Raw genomic sequence first — 20,946 nt, 5'->3', positions numbered from 1 at the left:
AACACATCATGAGGCGGCCAGTGGTGGAGGCTGCAGCACAGTCATGGTGGACCTCAGGGTCAGCCTGGGATATCTGAATCCTGATGCCCAACTGAGAGACCAGCTTAACACGACGGAGGCACAGGGAAGCAGAAGAGGCCAGTGTGTCTCCCAGGCTTGCCTGCTGTCTGAGCAGCCAGGACTCTATCTGGGGGACTTGGGGACAATGTTGGACATTCCATCAATGAGGAATGCATTTGGCTGCAAACAACATAAAACCTGACAAGTGGTGGCTTAGGTAAGAGTGGCTTAGATAAGAAAGGGTCTTTTTTGTGTCACAGAACAAAGTTCCAGGTGCAGGAGATCCAAGATTCAGGCGGTAGCTCAAGAATGCCATCAAGGTCCCAGTCTTTTTCTGCTCTGCTGTCTTTAGCACATGGCTTTCAACCTCACGGCCACAGAACAGCTGCCCTATCTCCAGGAATCACATCTGCTTTCCAGGCAGGAAGAAGATGCATGGGCCAAAAATCTCCTGTCTTGGGACTTTGACTCTTTATTCGGAAAGGGAGCCTCTCCCAGTAGGCTGCCCCCCAGCCAGAAAGGGCCAGTGAGGCCTAAACTCACTTGGCCCCCCTGGTTGGGAGAGCAGCTGGTGAAGTCAAGCCTTTCATTTTCCAGCCTCTTGGTGGAGGCAACCTTGCACTTGCTGTTCCCTTGCACCCGTGGTCCTCCTGGGGTTTTCATGTGGCTTCTGCCCTTATTTTCTTCAAGTCTTTGCTCAGATGTCACCTTCTCATGAGGCCTTCTCTGACCACCCTATTTAAAACTGTGGCTGGGCACAGTGGTTCATGCCTCTAATCCCAGCACTTTATAAGGCTAAGGTGGGAGGATCACTTGAGCCCAGGAGTTCAAGACCAATTTGGGCATTCTAGTGAGAACCCATCTCTACTAAACGTTTAAAAATTATCCAGAAATGATGGGGTATGCCTGTAGTCCCAGCAACTCGAGAGGCTGAGGCAGGAGGAACATGTAATCCCTAGAGTTGCAGGACACAGTGAGCTATGATTGTGCCACTGCACTTCAGCCTGGGCAACAGAGCAAGACCTTGTCTCTAAAAAAATAAATAAAATTGCGTCTCTCTGTTTGCCTAAGAGAAATGAAAACATATGTCCACAAAAAGACTTGTACACTTGTACAAAAAAATTTGTTCCTCACAGCATTGTTCAGAACAGCCAAAAGTGAAAACAGTCCAAATGTTCATCAACAGATGAATGGGTAAACAAAATGTGGTCTATCCATACACTGGAATATTATTCGGCCATCTAAAGGCATGCAGTACGGATACACATGCAGCATCAGCAGTGCATGAAAACACTGTGCTTGGTAAAGGAAGCCAGATGCAAAAGGCCTCATATTGCATGATTTCCTTGATACAAAATGTCCAGAAGTGGCAAATCCAGAGACACCAAAAGTAAATTATTAGTTTCCAGGACCTAGGGCACGAGGAGATTGAGGAGTGACTGCTAATGGCTATGAGATTTTCTTCTGGGGTGATGAAAATGATCTGAAATTAGAAGCTACTGGTGCTCAACTTTGCCAGTATTCTAAAAGCAACTGAATTGTACATTTTTAAATGGTGACTTTCATGGTATATGGTACGTAAATTATATTTTATTAAAACAACAACAACAACACTTTCCCCTGGAAAAAAAAGAAAACATTGCATCTCTCACTGATATAGCTTAGATGTCTCACCCACATCTCATGTTGAATTGTAATCTCCAGTGTTGGGGGTGAGGCCTGGTGGGAGACGATTGGATCACATAGGTGGATTTCTCATGAATGGTTTCACACCATCCCCTTGGTTCTGTCCTCGAGAAAGTGAGTTCTCACAAGATCTGATTGTTTAAAAGTGTGTGGCACCTCGCATTTTTCTCTCTCTTGCTTCTGCTTTCTCCATGTGACGTGCCTTCTCCCCCATCACCTTCCGCCACTATTGTAGCTTCTCAAGACCACCCTAGAAGCTGAGCAGATGCCAGCATCATGCTTCCTGTACAGCCTGAAAAACCGTGAGACAATTAAACCTCTTTTCTTTATAAATCACCCCATCTCAGGTATTTCTTTATAACAATGCGAGAATGGCCTAATACACTCACCCTCCTCCATACAATACCCTCACCCTCTTCACTAATTTATTGTTTTCCACAGTCTCATCACCTTCTAAGTATTACTATATTATACAACATAATCTACTTATTTAGTTTACTGTTGTTGCTCCCAGCTAGAAACAGAAGCCCTGAGAGGGTAGGTCTTCTGCCTAGATCATTCTCTTAGCACAGAGACTGGCACATGCAGTAGGTACTATGTGAATGAATGAGTGAGTGAATGAATGAATGAATGAATGGGAGCTCCATCAAGGGGCCAGGTGGAGCCCACTGATATGAGAGCACCTTTCCCTCCCCAGGGATTCTCTATCCAGGCCCACTCTCCACTTAAATAGAGGCTCCCAAACACAGGGTCCCTGTCCGTTCTTGCACTGCTATAAAGAACTACCTGAGACTGGATAATTTATAAGGAAAAGAGGTTTAATTGGCTTATGGTTCCACAGGCTGCACAGGAAGCATGGCTAGGGAGAGCTTGGGAAACTTACAATCACGGCAGAAGGGACAGCAGGCATGTCCTACCTGGCTGGAGCAGAAGGGAGAGCAGGGGGAGGTGCTTCACACTTTCAAACAACCAGATCTCGTGAGAACTCACTCACTATCATGAGAACAGCAAAGGGGAACTCTGTCCCCCATGATCCACTCACTGCCCACCAGGCTCCTCCTCCAACACTAGAGATTACAATGCGACATGAGATTTGGGTGGGGACGCAAATCCAAACCATATCAGTCCATGTCCGTGGGAAGGCCCCAACCAAGTGGAAGATAAGACTCACGTCTAGGAAGTGATAGGCCAGGACTGATGCCCTGCAGACAGCCAGGCCATAGGAGCCCAGGCATCAGTGACCCAGCAGTGCCTCCGCAGGCTGCCTGAGCTAGCCCAGGAAGCTTCTTGGAGGACGCAGCCCCAAGCAAGACTGGGAGCTGCAAGGGGGACTCAGGGGGCTGCAGGAGCAAGAGGGCCTCCCAGGCAGGCGGGTTGGCAGGAAGCAAATACTCCTCTCCTCAAATGATGGCACCAAGAAGAAGATGAACATTGCCTTTCTCCCTTAATTCAAGACCCAGACCTGCGGCAGGGAGTCAGTCCCCAGCAGCCCAGGACCTGCTCCATTTAGCAAGGCATACGTCGGGTGGGAAACAAATCCGTGAGGATTTCAGACCTTCTACTTGGATCATTCTCTTAGCACAGAGACTGGCACATAGTAGACACTATGTGAATGAATGAGTGAGTGAATGAATGAATGGGAGCTTCTCCAAGGGGCCAGGTGGAACCCACTGATGTGAGAGCACTTTTCCCTACCCAGGGATTCTCTCTGCAGGCCTGGTCTCTGCTTAAACAGAGGCTCCCAAACACAGGGTCCCTGTATTAGTCTGCCCACCCCACCCCACCTGCCCTTCAGCCCATCATCCCCTGAAAAGGTGATCACACAACTGGCTGCTTGAGCAGAGCTGCTTGGTAAATCGATGCTCTGATTTGAGCCACGCCTGGCTGTCTGTGCTTGAACAAGCATTTTTCATCTGAGAGTCCAGCTCCCAGGCTGCCAGGTACATAACAGCAAATTACTCCCCTGCCTGGCAGACAAAAAGACGGAGGAGGCTGCATGCTCCCACAGGCACGGGGGCTTGCTGCAAACATGGTCCCATTTCCCCTGCAAGGCTCCAGGCCTCTCCTGTAGGCTGACATCTTGCAGAGGGAAAATGAAAAATACAGGTTGACTCCAAACTGGGGGATGGAAAAGTGCAGAAGGCTCAGAACTCAAATTTCCACTAAGGGAAGCCCCAGGAACCCATCAAGGAAACCTGCAGTTTCAGACCCTCCCGTGCCAGGGCAGCAGGAAGTGAATATGGGAAGACTGATGATGAGGACGACAATGATGTTGATGACGGTCCTTGCACTGATACAGCACTTTAGAGTTTAGAAGAGGGCTAATGGCAACTATTACAAGCAGCCTGCGAAAGGCAGGCTGTGGGATTCCCATTTCACAGATGAGGATATAGACGCTACAAGGCCGTGTCCACAAAAGCATGGCAGTGGTCCCAGCAGACCCAAGGGCCGGCATGGAGAAGGCACGGGTGGGTGCTGTTCAAGCTTCAGGGAGGGTAGCAGGATAGGAACAGACTCCATAGAGAGGCATTTATTTTCCTTTAAAAAGGATGGTCTATTCACTACCCATTACACTGTAAGGGAGTGGGTCAGTCTCAAGACAGCAGCTCTTGGCTGCCCTTACCCTCCCAAATGGAGTTGCAAGCACCTCCTCTCAAGTCTCTAAGCCCACGGCACTTGGGGCCTGAGGTTTGTTTTCTCATTCAGATCACAGCATCCTTTGCCACTAGAAAACCAAGACCACCCGGCCAATCACCGACTGCATATGGAGGCTGGGGTCTGTCACTTTCTCCACATCACCAATGTCCAGCGCTATCACTAACTCTACCCACACCCATGCGCAGCCTTATCAGGCCTGTCACAAGGCCACTTGAGGACCCCATCAGTTAACAAGCATGGGCAAAACAGGCTGTCCAGCACCGGGACTGCAGTAGACCCTTGCTGACCACAAACCCACAGAAGGGAGAAAAAGAGTGGCCGCCTTTTGCTCCTGAAATAACTGCGAAGACATAACTTCTGCAGGTATGAGCTAGGGTTGGGGAGTCTGGGGCAGGCGTGGGGGAGTAGAACCCACCTGGGGCCTACAATGGCTGCCATTGTGGGACACTCTATTTCAGTGAGTTCGAGGATGCGGGTGCTGAACTAGATGGAAGGAGAAAGATTTGTCAATATTTGACAAGTCCTAGGAAGTGCAAAGAGCTTTTTACAGCCAACCACCAGTGACTGCCTTTAGAAATGAGGAGAGACCCAAGAATATGCATAAATAGGATTTTTTTCATGTATGAAATTATCAGAAGCAGACTGATAAAGCACTGCTTTCCATTCTGAAAAACTGCCTCTGAATAATAACGCATCAAACAAAACAGGCGATGTTATCGTCCATCCAGCGAGGCATATGCCCACTCGTCCCATGGGGACAACAAGAGAGGTTCCAAGCCCCGAGGTTTAACTGTGGCTGACGGTGAATGCAAGCCAGGAACGGGTCAGCCCAGGGCCCCCTCGTGGGCTTCACGTGGTCTAGGATCACAACCCTAACGCAAGCTCCGCCAGGGCAGGGCCTCCAATGGTCTTGCTCTATATTGCATCCCCAGTGCCCAGGCCAGGATTTGGCAAACCGTATATAATAATTGTTGAGGCCGAGCACGGTGGTTCACACCTGTAATCCCAGCACTTTGGGAAGCCAAGGCGGGCGGATCACCTGAGGTCAGGAGTTCGAGACCAGCTTGGCCAAACTGGTGAAACCCCGTCTCTACTAAAAATACAAAAATTAGCCGGGCGTGGTGGTGCGTCCCTGTACTCCCAGCTACTCAGGAGGTTGAGGCAGGAGAATTGCTCGAACTCGGGAGGTGGAGGATGCAGTGAGCTGAGATCACACCACTGCACTCTAGCCTGGGAGGCAGACTGAGACCCTGTCTCAAAAAAAAAAAAAAAAAAAAAAAAGTTGAATTATTTTAAGGGGTAATCATCATCCACCCCAAAGCAGGCATCTTTAGCTTTAAGAGATTTTGTTGGGGAAGCTGTTGTTGCTATTTTGGACAGGGGGTCTTGATGCATGGAAGTGTTTCTGATAGGAAAAGGTAGGGTTATATAGGATTCATAATTAAGCAAAACAAAACCAAGGACAAAATTATGTCAGAAATCGCACTGTAAGTCAAGAAAAATATCTGATCTGTGTTTAGAAAAACTTAATTCACACACACACTATTGCAGAAATATCACATAAAGTGAGCTGATTTCTTTTCCAGGACAACTGGGATAGATACCCAGGAAACCGCAGGGACACACCTGGTCTCCATAGCAACCTACCTGTCTCCAGTGATAGGCGAGCAGGCTTCCTGCCTCTGTGTTAAATCTTGTAATAACCCGAGGGCCCAGAGTTTAAAAAGAGCAATTTCTGAACGCTGAAGCCATACTAATTTTTTTTAATGTGGTATCATAGGTAAAGATCCTGAAATTATTTACCAGACATGATAGAATTTTGTTGCAAATTACATTTTCTTGTCCAGATCATAAATATGAACAGTAGACTACAAAGATGGGATTCTTTCAATATCTAATCCAAGAAACAGCAAGCAGCTACTGAGTGAGTAGCAAAGGCAACCCCTGGTTTCTCGGATTTTACAGTGATGTGATTTGCCTGGGGAGGCAGCCTGGCCCCAGCATCCCTCTCCTTTGTTCACCCTGAAATTAATCTTTCATATTAGCCAATTTTTCTGATGGCTGGCCTCATCTTCATAACTTTCCACTACTGACTCAATATCCGGGACTCAGACAGATTAAACCTCTGAAAAGCAATGGGGAGTAACGGCCTAAGAAGCCTTTGGAGTGAAGCCATTGGAAGTCAGGAATGGCCCTCACAAGGGCTGAGGTGGCCCTGCTTACCCGCCAGCAAAGAAATATGGTCAACCCAGCGTCAACAGTCTGAGTCACAGAGAGAGAAAGAAGAATCACCGCCAGGAGTCTTCCAATTCACAGGGGCTGGAGACCAGCAGGCCCATTCTCTGGGGGTCATGAAGAATGGGCAGGGAAAGGGAGCAGAAAAAGTTATTTTCAAAAAGGGAGCTGAAACATCAGAATGACAGACAAATAGTAAGGAGATTATTCCTGGAAAAGCAAGGGCCGCAAAGAGCGACAGCAGGGTCTGGTGGTACCAGGACATCAAACCACTTCATTAAAACACCCAAGGTTCAAACAGCAAGTGCCGAGATGGCTCCTTCCAGGTCAACAAACGAAGTGAACGCCCAAGTTCAAGAACACAAAAAAGAAAAACCATGTTCTAGATAATAAACAAACTCTACACTATGCCACACTGAAATGGTGAATTTCCTGGAAGACTCTGGATGTTTTGTTGTTTGTTTTTTTTTTTGTTTTTTTTTTTGAGAGCAAATCTCACTCTGTTGCCCAGGCTGGAGTGCAGTGGCCCGATCTCAGGTCACTGCAACCTCCACCGCCTGGGTTCAAGCAATTCTCGTGTGTCAGCCTCCCGAGTAGCTGGGACTATAGGCGTGAGCCACCATGCCCAGCTAATATTTGTATTTTTAGTAGAGATGGGGTTTCACCATGTTGGCCAGGCTGGTCTCGACATCCCGACCTTAGGTGATCTGCCTGCCTCAGTCTCCCAAAGTGCTGGGATTATAGGCGTGAGCCACCTCACATGGACTGAATGTTTTTCTTTATGTCCTAGGTAACAGATTTGCTCAGTATTGAATTTCAATGCAGCGAACAAATTTTAATAAGGGATTATGATACATTTCCATTAATTTAAATAATCACAAGTATGGAAATTATGGATTCCAGCCAGTCTGACCATAACAAGAAAGTCTGCTATGCAAATTAAGAGGGTAAACAAAGGCTGGGTATTTGGAGTTCCTCCTGGAGCCTTTTTTCTGTCTAATTGCAAAAATAATAAATGCCCACTGGTGAAAATTTAGAATGTGGCAAAACATGAAAAAGCAAGAAAGACCATGATCCCATGGAATACAACCACTGTTAACATTTGGATATATTTCCTTCCCATCTATTTTCTCTGACTTTCTTCCCCCTCCAAACATAAATGAAATGAAACTCTGTGCATAATTCTTTATCTTGCTTCCCAGCCCCACATTTGGGAGAAATGTTTAAACAGCTGATTTTCAGTCTCTTTATACCTACTATCTACCACCTACTATCCTAGTCTAATCTATCTAATATCTACTATCCTCCTACCGCCAATGTGCTAATTTCAAATAATTCTTTTTTTTTTTTTCAGACGGAGTCTTGCTCTGTCACCCAGGCTGGAGTGCAGTGGCTGGATCTCCGCTCACTGCAAGCTCCGCCTCCCGGGTTTACGCCATTCTCCTGCCTCAGCCTCCCGAGTAGCTGGGACTACAGGCGCCCACCACCTCGCCCGGCTAGTTTTTTGTATTTTTTAGTAGAGACGGGGTTTCACCGGGTTAGCCAGGATGGTCTCGATCTCCTGACCTTGTGATCCGCCCGTCTCGGCCTCCCAAAGTGCTGGGATTACAGGCTTGAGCCACCGCGCCCGGCCTCAAATAATTCTTAGCAATTCGTTTAAAAAAAACAATTTGAAGCAAAATCTGGTCAGTAGTTTACATTACTACATATACTTTTGTCTGAAAATAATACAATTACTTGTTTCTATAATACTCCCTACTTCTGACTTTCCTCTAATTCACAATTAGTTAAGAAGTTTGGGTGACCAGTTTCTTATGTAATCAGTACTATCACCTCCTGAGAAGAACATAAAGACATCATAATGAGGAAAGCAACAACTCTGGCAGTGGTTTTTCTTGCTAGAGCATCCTCTTAAGGGAACAGTAAACAGCTTCTAAATAAGGCACCCGATCTACAGCCTAAGAACCTAGCTGACTGCCAACCTTCTTCAATGCTCCCACAGTGAATATCCCACTGTGGTCACTCACCTCTGTGTCTGTCTCCCACTTACGCCATGAGTCCCTTAATCTCAGCCTCCTTAATATAGGAAGTTAACAGGAAAGGTTGAATGGTGAGCTGGGTGCATGAAACCAACCCACAGAGCTCACCTCCCTAACTTCCAACCTTAATATCTTCCTGTCACCCCCCGCAGCCCCACACCAATCTCTCCTAATCTGTGCTCCACAAACGCGTTCCTCAATGTTATCAGTTTCTTCGGAATCATAACGCTGCCTCTTAAGATGGCAGTTGCTAAGATGCCTGCATATTGTAAGAGGTTTCTTTTTTTTTATTTTTTTTTTCCCCTGAGACGGAGTCTTGCTCTGTCACCCAGGCTGGAGTACAGTGGCGCAGATCTCTCAGCTCACTGCAACCTCTGCCTCCCAGGTTGAAGCAATTCTCCTGCCTCAGCCTCCCGAGTAGCTGGGATTACAGGTGCCTGCCACCACGCCCAGCTAATTTTTATACTTTTAGTAGAGCTGGGGTTTCACCATGTTGGCCAGGCTGGTGTTGAACTCCTGACCTCATAATTTGCCCGCCTCAGCATCCCTAAGTGCTGGAATTACAGGCGTGAGCCACCGAGCCCAGCCCAAGAGGTTTCATTTTTTTGCTGTCAATTTAGCTAGGAAAATTCTCTCTTTGCTCTATGTTGGATGTACCTATAATGCAAGTATGCTTTTTTTTTTTTTTTTTTTTTTGAGGGGCCTCTCTCTGTCCCCAGGCTGGAGTGCAGTGGCGCAATCTTGGCTCACTGCAAGTTTCACCTCCCGGGTTCACGCCATTCTCCTGCCTCAGCTTCCTGAGTAGCTGGGACTATAGATGCCTGCCACCATGCCTGGCTAAATTTTTTTTGTATTTTTAGTAGAGATGGGGTTTCACCGTGTTAGCCAGGATGGTCTCGATCTCCTGACCTCGTGATCCGCCCGCCTCGGCCTCCCAAAGTGCTGGGATTACAGGCATGAGCCACCGCGCCCGGCCTGCAAGTATGCATTTTTAAACATCTTTCCTGAATTGCAGAGCTGACAGAGGATTTAGAGGCTGTTCAACCCTAAGCCCCATTTGTCAAACAAGGGAACTGAGATCTGGAGAGGCAATGTCCCCCATGCCAAGTCAAAGCCAGACATCAGTGATGGGGCGGGAGTCATTCTGCCAACCCTAAAGCCTTGTTGGCTTCCAGACCACTGTCCCACAGTTTTAACAAATGCATAAAACAAACTCTCACCAATTGACGACAAACATAGGAAACACCAGCAGTGCCCTGACCTCGCTACTCAGACCTGCAAAGCCAGCTGTCAGGCAAGGTGTTAAGATTTTTTTTTTTTTTTTTTTTTTGAGAGGAGTAGTTGTCTGGCTCTGGTTGCCCAGGCTGGGGAGTGCAGGTGGAGCGGTCTCAGCTCCACCTGCAAGCTCCGTACCTCCCGGGGTTTACGGGCCATTCTCCTGCTTCAGGGGCCTCCCGAGTACGCTGGGACTACAGGCGCCGGGCCACCCTCGCTCTGGTAGTTTTTTTGTATTTTTTTAGTAGAGACTGGGTTTTCCCACCGTGTTAGCCAGGAGTGGTTTCAATTCCTGACCTGCGCTGATCCGCCGTCTCGCCCTCCCAAAGGTGCTGGCGATTACAGGCTCTTGAGCCACCCCCGCCCACCGCGCCCGGCTAACGCGTTAAGATTTTAATGAAGGCAGGCCGCCATCCTACCAGTTAAGGAATTGCGGGTGGTTCAGGCGCCCCAATCTGGGTAGACATTGTGTGTTCCAGGGCTCTTGACTGCCAGAATGCGGGGGTTTCACCAGGGAGAAATCCACAGCGGTCCTACCTTAAAGTGGGCCTACCACCCTGGGGATAGGTGGGACAAGCAGTAAAATCAGGCTCCAGCCTGAATAATTTTTTCCTCCCTGGAGGGACAAAGGAGAGCTCCACAGAGCAGGTAACAACTGGCCTTACTCCTGGGGCCCTGAGGAATACATGAGATTTTCCCGAATCTTCTAGATCAGCTGATTCTCATGGAGATCCTTTCGAAGAATCACACTCCACATTCATCCACGTGGGTTCTCATATGCCTATGTATACTCATCCTGCCTGGACTAACCTATTACCGACCACAGCTAGAAAACCCCAAGAACAGGCCTAACTACCAGGAATGCCCCATGTGAAAGCATGGCCCAAAGCCGGCCCAAGGGTTGACAAGCACCATGATGTTGGTGACAGCTGACGGCGGGATGGTGGTTGATGGTGATGAATGATGGGGATAGGAGATGACAAGTATGATGGTGATGGTGGGTGGTTCGGGTGGCTGATGCACAATGGTGATAATGACAGATGGATAGTGATGGTGAATGGTGATTGGTGGACAGTGATGGATGGGTGATGGCAGTGGGGTGGTGATGGTGTATGACAGTGATTGTGATGGGGATCGTGATGAGGGAATGGGAATGACCAGTGGATAATGGTGGGTGGGTCGGTGATGGATGATATAATAATGACAACGATTGATAGTGACTGCGGTGAATTGGGTGCTCGATATGGCGGTGATGATGGTGATGGTGATGATGGTGGTGGTGATTGATGGTGATGACGATGATAGTGATGATGCGTGATGCAGTGATGACAGTGATGGCTGGATGGTGATACATGACAGCAATGATGGTGTGGATGGTGATGATGATGGGGGATGGGGGGATGACCAGTGATGGATGATAATGGTGATGTGATGCGAGAAAGCGTGATTGATGACAGGTGATAGATGGGGATGGTGGATGGTGACGGATATGAGAGTGATGATGGATCGATAGTGATGATGAATGGTCACATAACAGTGATGATGGTAATGGGTGATGGCTGTGGCTGATGGGTGTATGACAGTGCATGGCTGGATGGTGATGGATGACAGTGATGATGATGGTGGGGATGGGTGATGATGGTCGGGTGGGATGGTGATGATAGTGGATGGCGCATGGTGATGATGACGGTGATGGGGTGGATGGTGGTGGTTCGATGACGAGTGCATGTGATGGTATACTGATGGTATGGCTGATGATGTGTTGGTGGGATGGTGATGACAGTTATGGGTGATGGTGGATGACGATGGTGTGATGGGTGGTAATGTGGTCGATGACAGTGATGATGATCATGACAATCGGTTGATGGTGATGGGGGATGGTCGATGACAGTGATGTATTGATGGTCGATGGATGACCAGGCTGATGATGGATGAATGAATGATGATCGGTGACAGCGATGATGCATGGTCGGTGATGATGATGGGGGATGGGGATGACGTATGATGATGATGATGATGATGATGATGGGATGTGGAGAGTGGTGATGATGACAGTGATATGATGGTGATGGTGATGGATGAGTGGTTGTATTGGGGTTATGTATTTGTGTACATGTGTATGGGTTTAAAAAATGGTTGATAAATGGTTTGAGGTGTTTTTTGTCCTTCTTTGTTGTTGTCTTCTTTTTGTTTTTGTTTTTTTTTTTTTTTTTTTTTGTTTTTTTTTTTTTTTCTTTTTTTTTTTTTTTTTGGGGGGGGGGTCGGGGGGTGGGGTGGGGTGCGTTGCGTGGGTGGGTGGGGCACGATGATGAATGGTGATAACAGTGATGATGGTGATGGTGATGGTGGTGGTGATGGAGAAAGTTGATGATGACAGTGATAATGGATATGATAGTGATAATGATAATGGTGATAATGGTTTTGGGGAGCCACTAACTGGCCCAGCACAAACCACAGGGGGAAGGAGCTATGGGCCACAGTGAGCCCATTACACTGCTTGGGGATCCCTGGCCCCAAAACCTGGAATTCCTTACCTGTGCTCTACATCTTCTCCCCCGACTCCCACCCACACTGTGAAAATAATTCTCAAATGCCTAACCTTTCACCTTACAATGAGCTCTGAGAATAATCCGCCAGGCCATATTATTTTAAGATAAGGTAATAGCAAATCACCAAGAACATACGCTCATAAAAGCAGCAATTCTTTATCCCCGGATGTCTTCAGAAAGAAGAGGGAAAACCAACCTCTAAGAAATAAGAATGAATTGTACCTGCCAACATTATAGCATGAAGGCAAGCAGGGCCTTAGCACCTGCCAGAAGCCTATGTCTACCTTTACTGGCTGGGAAGAAGAAACACAGAGAAGCCACGGCAGCCACATCTCATGTCCCACCCCTGGAGGCTAAGCCCCTGCCAGGCATCTAAGCTGCGTCACCAGTATGGGCTCCACACTGCATGACTGAAGAGTTTCTAATAAAGCACACCCCAACCACTGCCGAAAAATTGGGGGGTGGGGGGACAACCAGTTCTGCCACCCACGGCTCTGTCTCAGCCCCTGAAGCTGGGGGCTTTTCTGGACCTCCCACATCCCACACTCATTCTGCCAGGAGTGTCTCCAGCCACACACAGTAAATACGGAAAACTGCATGATGTTGAAAATGGTTTTTTTCAACACAGGTGATCGATTTCGAGAGGTTCTCACTTCTCTCCAAAAATTGATTACAGGGCAGTAAATAGAAAAATGGGAGTGAAAGGGAGGAGTGGGGGCTGTCATCAATTCTGCTTTCTGGAAACGTATGTTAAATGCACAGAAAGAAGGCAGAGAGCTGAGCATTTTGCTGCCAGAGAAAAAGAGTGCTGCAGTAGATACACACCGCTGTACAGAACCGCGACTCTGAGAGTATGCCCAGCAGTCCTCCTCGGGCCTGCCAGCACGAACGCTCACAGACCCGATCGGTGCTCTGCACATACTCACAGAGGGAGGGGACCACCAGTTCTGGGCCTCGTTATGCCTGAGGAACAACCTACAGCTCTCTCTATGCAGCCCCCACCACCAAGCTCAGGGTCTCTATAGGTGCATCAGGAACCCTGAGAGATGCTTCTCAGAAGGCATGAGGCTGGGACAATCCAAAATGGCAGCTCTCCAAACCAAGCAGTAACCAGCACTGGCTGCCTTCCGGAAGCCTCCACACACACAGCAATCACAGACTCCAGCATCAAACCCCTTGCTACGACAGCCTGGATCAAAACATGCCTCATAAGCCCGAATTTGAAAAGGAATTCTGTACTCAGTGGCAGAGGAGGCACTAGATCCAAGAATGTTTAAAGAGTTAACGGCAACCACCACCACTTATTTCACACGTGACCAGCCAGACTCACCTGGCTACTCACATCTGCATTCCCGTCTATGTCTGAGCTGCGCCTAGAACCTCTTTCTGCACGTGAGCAAACAGACTCAGAGAACATCACCAGCCAATAAACAACAGAGCAAAGACTACAATTCAAACCTCAGTGTCCCCGATCTTTCCCCCAAGGTATTTTGCAAATGAGGGTCTAATACCCTGATCCAAGAATGTCTTAGTTCTTTCCACCATAATTTCTTTCACGGTTTCTGTCCACCGTGAGAGTTCTCTACAGCCACAGGAGAGAATGGTCATTTGTGATCTACCTGGCGTACAATGGGTATACAATTTCTGTGTCTTGGTTTGCGCATCTGTCAAATGGCATCTCATCCTCTGCTCTCTTCCTCAGAGAATGAAAATGATCCAAGGAGAGAAATGCATCAGAAATGCATTCAAAAAACTGAAATGCACCAAGCCACCGAAGTCCACAGTACCACTGCATTCAACACCCTCCCCCAGCCCCTTCTATTTGCCAGGAGACCTCTCCGCACACGCACATTGCTTGAACCGTCTCTACCTGTTCGATTGTGGACTGGGCAGGTACTGGAGCAACACAGTGTGAGCACGTGTCACACAGCACTCATGCCCTAAAAGGGGCTTCCATGGCTTAGGAAGGGATGACAAGACTCGTACAGGAAAATCTGAACACCAGCTCAGGCAAGGCCATAAAAGGGCATATCATTACTACCAAAACAAGGGCAGAAGAGAAAGTGACCCCGTCTAATTCTTGATGCTTCCACTGTCTGCTGATGCCCTTGGGCTACTTATTTGCTCTGGGCCTCCTCAGTTTTTTCATTTAGAAAACTGGCTTGGACTGGGCACAGTGGTTCACACCTATAATTCCAGCACTTTGAGAGACCAAGGCTGGAGGATCATTTGAGCCCAGGAGCTCAAGACCAGTGTGGGCAACATAGTAAGACCTCATCTCCACAAAAAATTAAAAAATCAGCCAGGCATGGTGGTGTGTACTTGTAGTCCTAGCTACTCAGGAGACTGTGGCACGGGGATTGCTTGGGCCCAGGAGTTCAAGGCTGCAGTGAGCTAGGATCACACCACTGTACTCCAGCCTGGGCAATAGAGCAAGACTCTATCTCAAAAAAATAAAAATTGTTAAGAAGCACAATATTGCCCAGGCTCAAATCCCTGCTTTCAAGCAATCCTCCCACCTCAGCACCCCCAAGTAACTGGAACTACAGACAAGAGTCACCGTGCCTGGCTTAGAAAATAGGGTTTTGTTTTTTTGTTTTCTTTGTTTTTGTTTTGCCATTTGCCTCAAAAGTTCTTGATGAAACAAGTTAATGTATGTATGTAGCAGGGCTCACATCACCTGACACATCAATACATGCCCTGTATTTTTAATCCCAACACACTGCTAGATACTCAGGAGTTATACAAAAGAAATGTGAGGAACACAACTTCAGCTGGTCCAGCCAACACACCTTGGGTATTCTATAGGTGCCAGTGCTGTGCCAGGTGCAGGCATGAGAGGCCAGTAAGAGAGCTCACCATCTCGCAGGTGGATGGTCAAGCACCCAGCTCACTTCACTGATGCTGGGGGAAAGATCGATTCTAACTGGAAGACTCCAGAAAGGCCTGAATGAAGCGGCCCTTGGCCCGAACCTATAAAAACACAGGTAGAAAGAAAAGGCAAATCTAGAGACAGAGAGAAAATTTGTGGGGACTGAGGGCTTGAGGATGGGGACAGGGAATTTCCACAAAAGAGGGATCTTTCTGGGGTGATGCATATGTTCCAAAACTGGATTGTGGTGATGGCTGTGAACTCCATAAATTTACTGAAAATCATTTGAAGTGTACACTTAGAATGGGCACGCTTTATGAGAGATGAATTCTATCTTGGTAAAGGTATTAATTAAAACAAAAATGAGTAGGAGTTTAGCAGATAAGGAAGTCCGGGTGGGAGAGAAGAAAGGCATCAAACAATCCAGCCCCAACTCCAACCCCTCCGCCGCCCCCCCAACTCTCCCAGGTGTCAGCTTACAGGGTGCTTCTCCAGGGTGTCCCCTATACCGGGGTAGGAGCTCCCCTCCGTAGCACTTCAAGCCCCCGGTCTTATTTGATAGGTCCCCCACATACAACCCCCAGCCCAAGACCTTAAACTCTGCACAGGTAGGGAGGATGCCTGGGTCCAACCTTCTCAGATCCCAGCTTGGCACAAGGCACACAGTAGGTATCAGAAGCACTTACTGTGTAAGAGAATAAACCTTGGCGGGGTTGGGGAGGCAGAAGAGAGTGGGATGATGAAATCTGTGTTTTAAACCGTGAAGTGCTCCCGGCATGGCTGGAGTGAAGGAACTGGAAGCATGCTCTGGGCCAAGGGTAGATAAGGTTCTGGTGTACAGGAAGAGTGGGTATGAGCCCTCAAAGAGGGCTGACCCGATTAGACGGCAAAGTGAAGATGGGGGAAGAGCTCCAAAACTCTCTAGAGATTTCTAGCTTTAACAAATGAGTAGATGAGACGTGTTGACCATAATAGGTAAGAGACACAGCTTCAGCGAGGCAGATGTGTCCTCGGCTCTGCTTTGATGTGCAATAGCTCGGAGCCCACACCCAGTGTTGGGTCTGCAGCTCAGGGGGACAGCTCAGGTGTATATCTGTATCGCCTGCAAATGCACAGATGTGGGTACAGGTGAGTTCAGCCAGTGCACCTGGGCAGGTGGAAGGAACTATCCTCTAGAGATGCACTTAATATCGTGCCTGCCTGAGGGGAGACGTCACTTGCTTAAGGGGACACAGAGCAAGGAAAGATTTAAGCTAGGGCAAGAGAGTACTGAGGCGAAACCTGGGAAGACTTCCGAGAGGAGAACCACGCACCACCCAAAAGCCTTCTTCCTTTTTTCAGGGTCACAGCAAACTTACCCATGCAGTACATATTTAATAATGCTGAGTTTTATTAGCCAAGGGTCAGAGACCCATCCCTTGCTGAAGAAGACTTCTTGTCTCATGCCACAGGTGGGACTAAGGCACCTCCACCCCCAGGCTCCTGGCTTCCTGCCAACTTGGGTAGTACCTCAAGTACCAGAAAGGTCCAAAGACCCAGAAAACCCAGCTGCGGAATTAGCAAGTATTCAGGGTGCACTTGCTTATTAAGGTAAAGGCACACAGCCCCAAGAAGTCATCTTTCCTGCCCTGCTGCTGGCAGAGGAGGGTAGCAACAGGAAGAGAGTAGAGGTCTCTGGGAAGGATTTCTCTAGTTAGTCATGCCTCCGATATGAAGCTTTGCCTCTGAGATTCAGTTTTACTTGAAACGACATGGCCAAGGTAGGGCTCTTTAAAGGATTTACTGTGCTTTTTCAGATGATTAAAAAAAAAAACAAAAAAAAAAACTTGAGACTTGCACCCCGTTCATCAGCACCTAAGAAATGTTCCACCTGTCAAACTGTATTGATTACCTGAAGTCATATTACAGTCTGCACCACTGGATTCCAACCATTTTTTATTCTTTGTAGAAAGTGATTTGAAGAAACCTTTTTTCCACAGGGTAACAGGCACCAAAAGAGCCCCTAAGCGCACGCTGCTGTCTCCATAAACAGCCACCCTCTGTCATTCCCAGATTAGAAACTCAATCTAACAGGAAAAGAACAAGAACTCCATGACATTCACAGATGTGCAGCTTTACCTGAGGACATAAGAATGACATAGAAACCCACTGCTACTATAGGAGAGCAGGGAGCCCCAATGTAGAGCATGATGAAAATCTACACGTGTCTGCTCATCCTAACTCCAAACATGCCTCCCCCACCCCCCAGCACAATGACATCAGGTGCTGACAAATTAGCAGAATACACATAATCCTCCGTCAATCCTGGGCTGGCAACTCATCAATCGAGTACATTATCCCACAATGAACAAGTATGGTTTAGGGCTTGCTGGAATGCAAAATTTTAATACAAACCTAACCCCAATCTACATAAAAATTCAGCTGCCAAGTAGCTTAATCTTCAGTGCCAAATAAACTCTGGGGCCCCCTGTTAGTACCCTGGATTATCACTGGTTCATGAGTGAGGGTGGTACTCTACCACCTAAGAGTAGCAAAAAGGGTCTTAGAACAAGTGTCACCGGGAGACAACTGCTCTGACGCACACTCAGCAGGGCACGCACTGTACCCGCGCTGCAGTCCTTGGAACTGTGCTTGCAGAGCCCTGAAGGTAGGGGGTGTGAGCACCAGCTCTTCAACAGGAGGAAACAGCTCCAGGGTGAAATGGTGCTAGGTGAGTATGCGGCTCCTGGCTGGGGCGCATGCACCAAGGGAAGTCCTGTCCTTGTCCTTCCATAGATGGCACTTCTAATTCTGCACAGCACTGTGGCCAGAAAGGGGATGGAGTGTGTCCACGTTCTCGTAGTTCACTTAGAATCTATCTCTAGGAGGGTCTGCTGGAAAAAAATGGGTCATTGGCTGGAGTTTGGGCAAATCTCTGTTCTTCTGGGGTTTTGACTTGTTCTGGTTTCTCCACAGGTCAAAAGTCCTTCCATTTATTGGATTCCAAAGACAAAGTCTCCCAAATTGTTATCACACATTGACATTTATGTTCCACCTTAAAAACAGCATAAAAGTGGAACGCAGAGGGAGCAGGCAAGGCTAGAACATGGCACTGTGGCACCACATCCCACCACAAGGGAGAGGCAGGGCCCCCGGGCCTTCCCTTTGCCACATTATCCAATAAAACCTCAAGAGCTCAGTAATTACAGACGCTTTCAAAAGTGAAACAGAAATAGATCTAAGGCCAAAACACTGGCTTGCTTGAGACAAAGGGCTGGCTTTAACTAGAAAAAAACGAAAACAAAACAAAACAAAAACCTGGGTTTTGGTCTGTTTTCTGAGCTGAGAAAGCCAGACTGATTTTTTTTAAATATTACTATGGAATCTGATTACGGGGAAAGACTAGGATTCACACCAAAAGCCCTTTTCTCCTGTAGGGCATAAAATCAATTCATGAAACAGAAAACAGGGTGCATTCTAAGTGTGCTCCTGTCACCAAGTCAGGATGAAAAATGAGAAAATGAGCTCATCGCATCCCCCTGGCCTGCCATGGCTGGGATTTCAGGGCTTCAGTCCCGGCCGAGGGAAACCAAAGGAACTGGACCAGGTTCTGCTCCTGGCTCCTAAAAGCCCACAAAGCAGTCCGCCTCTCTGGGAACATCACCAGGTAGCACCTGACACTTGGGATGCGCATCCATACCAAAGGCCGCCCATGCCACCCCCTCCGCAGTCCAATCTCATGCTGGCGCTCCATTTTGATTGCCTCCTGCACTGGCGAGATCTGTGGCTCCCTCGGTTAAAGGCGATTTCTTTTTTTTTTTTTTTTTTCCAGAGAGAAAGACACCAAGGCGATGAAGGGAAAGAATATCGCTCGCTCTGGCCGAGGGCACCCTGCCCCAAGAGCTGGCCTTGCTGCGTCCGAGCCAGCGCCGAGGCGCCAGGACTCTCCAGAGAGTGACTCGTGGTATGAGCTGGGTGCTCGTTCACTGCAGTTCAATTTCACGAGTAGCAGGTTTCAAAAGTAAACGTTTTAAATTAAGGTGTGGGACTAGGAGGAGGGTTCCCACGTGGGCCCCGGGCATGAGGCTGGCTGCAAGGGAGCAGGGATAGCTGGGGGTTGTCTAATGCCAAGACCCGCAGCTGGACTTGGCGTCCTGGCAAACATCCTCCTCTGGTGGAATTGGAGTCAGCCGGGAGGAAAGAGGTGGCCTTTGGCGGCCAGGATACCCCGGGAGCTCAAGAACTGCGTGTGCAGGAAGCGCCAATTTCACGCGTGGCTCTCGGACTCCACCGGCTGAGCTGCATCCTCCCGGACTAGGCACTTGTTGAACCAAAGGTCTCTCAACTCCGCAGTCGCTGTCTCCTGGCCAGGAGAGGGACCCCCACGCTAGCGCGGTAGCCTGGGGGCTGGGGCAGGGTCCGCGCCGCGCGCGGCGCTCTCGGGCACTCGCGGAGCCGGCGCCGCCCGGGAGGTGCGGCAGGAGGCAGCGCAGCTGGCAGCTAAACTTTCTCGAATGTCGGTGCTTCGCGGTTAAGTTAGGGCCAGGGAGAGGCACAAAACACGCCCGGGGGAAATGCAAGGCCCCATCCACGATAAAGGAAAAAAAAAAAAAGATTTTAAACAGGAGACGCTAATCCAATGAACACAGCACCTACTGCGTGCGGGGCATTGACCAAGAGCTGTCTTCAGTGCGTTCTCCTTTCACCTGTCACCACAGCCCCCGAGGGAGGAGCTGTCCTCATTTGAAAAACAAGCAAACCGCGACCAGGGAAGGTGGCGCGTCTGGCCCAGGTCGCAGTGCGGGTCACGGGGAGGCCAAAGCTCTCCTCGTCGCCCCATGGCCCTGGGAGGAACGAGCGAATCGCCTCCGCGTGGGCCCCCACCCTTGGCAGAAGCTTACAGGCGACCCACGTGGGCCGCACGGACCTGTCCCCCTTAGAGGTTGGCCCAGCCTGCCTGCAAGGCCCGCGCTTGCCCCGTCGGATCCCAGCTGTCCTCGAGGCTCCTAAGCTACGCATTGCGCCGAGCAGCCGGGACAGGGGGCTCTGCACGTGGGGCTGGACCGCCCACGCCCACCCCGCCACCCTGCTCTGCGCACAGCTGCTCACACACTACACCCGCCAGGCACTGCTCCCCACCAGCAACTGCCCCAACACACAATTCCACAAACGCAGTCCAAAATGTGCACACCTAAGGCACACACGGATGCCCACGAGTACACGCTATTCGAAAGACTCACAACCGTCCGCCGTCACCCACGACTCCACCGCGCAGAGAAACGCGGGCACCCCCGGACACACACGCGCGCGCACAAACATACACGCAAAGAGCCGGATCGCAGCGCTCGCCGGTGCACACGCCGGGTGCACACGCCCGGTGGATACGCCAGCAGCCCGCAGCCCGCAGCCCGCCTCTTCCCTACCTGCTCCGGCTCAGGACGCGGTTCGCCGGCTTCCCGAGTCCAAGTTCGGCGCCGGCGGCGGCCGCAGCGGGGCCGGGCCGCTGCCCGGGACGAGCGCGCCGAGGCGGGGAGGAGTGACTAGGAGCGCGGGCCTCCGTGCGCCCGCAGCTGCTGCGCCGGCCCTGCGCTCA

At 49.3% G+C, this 20,946-nt stretch overlaps 1 protein-coding gene across 1 annotated transcript in view; it reads right to left on the bottom strand.

Annotated features, from left to right (window-relative positions):
- HPCAL1 (hippocalcin like 1) overlaps positions 1 to 20,946 on the bottom strand; it is a 125,570-nt gene extending 104,624 nt beyond the window's left edge. Inside the window, exon 1 of the mRNA XM_017853802.1 lies at positions 20,777 to 20,946. The gene's annotated coding sequence lies outside the window, so the exon portion shown is untranslated. The remainder of the gene's footprint in view (positions 1 to 20,776) is intronic.

The sequence above is a fragment of the Rhinopithecus bieti genome, unplaced genomic scaffold (assembly GCF_001698545.2).
Source record: "Rhinopithecus bieti isolate Rb0 unplaced genomic scaffold, ASM169854v2 scaffold_1530, whole genome shotgun sequence".
Lineage (NCBI taxonomy): Eukaryota > Metazoa > Chordata > Mammalia > Primates > Cercopithecidae > Rhinopithecus > Rhinopithecus bieti.
Note: the sequence above shows the minus strand (reverse complement) of the source record. Positions and strands in the feature narration are given on the sequence as shown.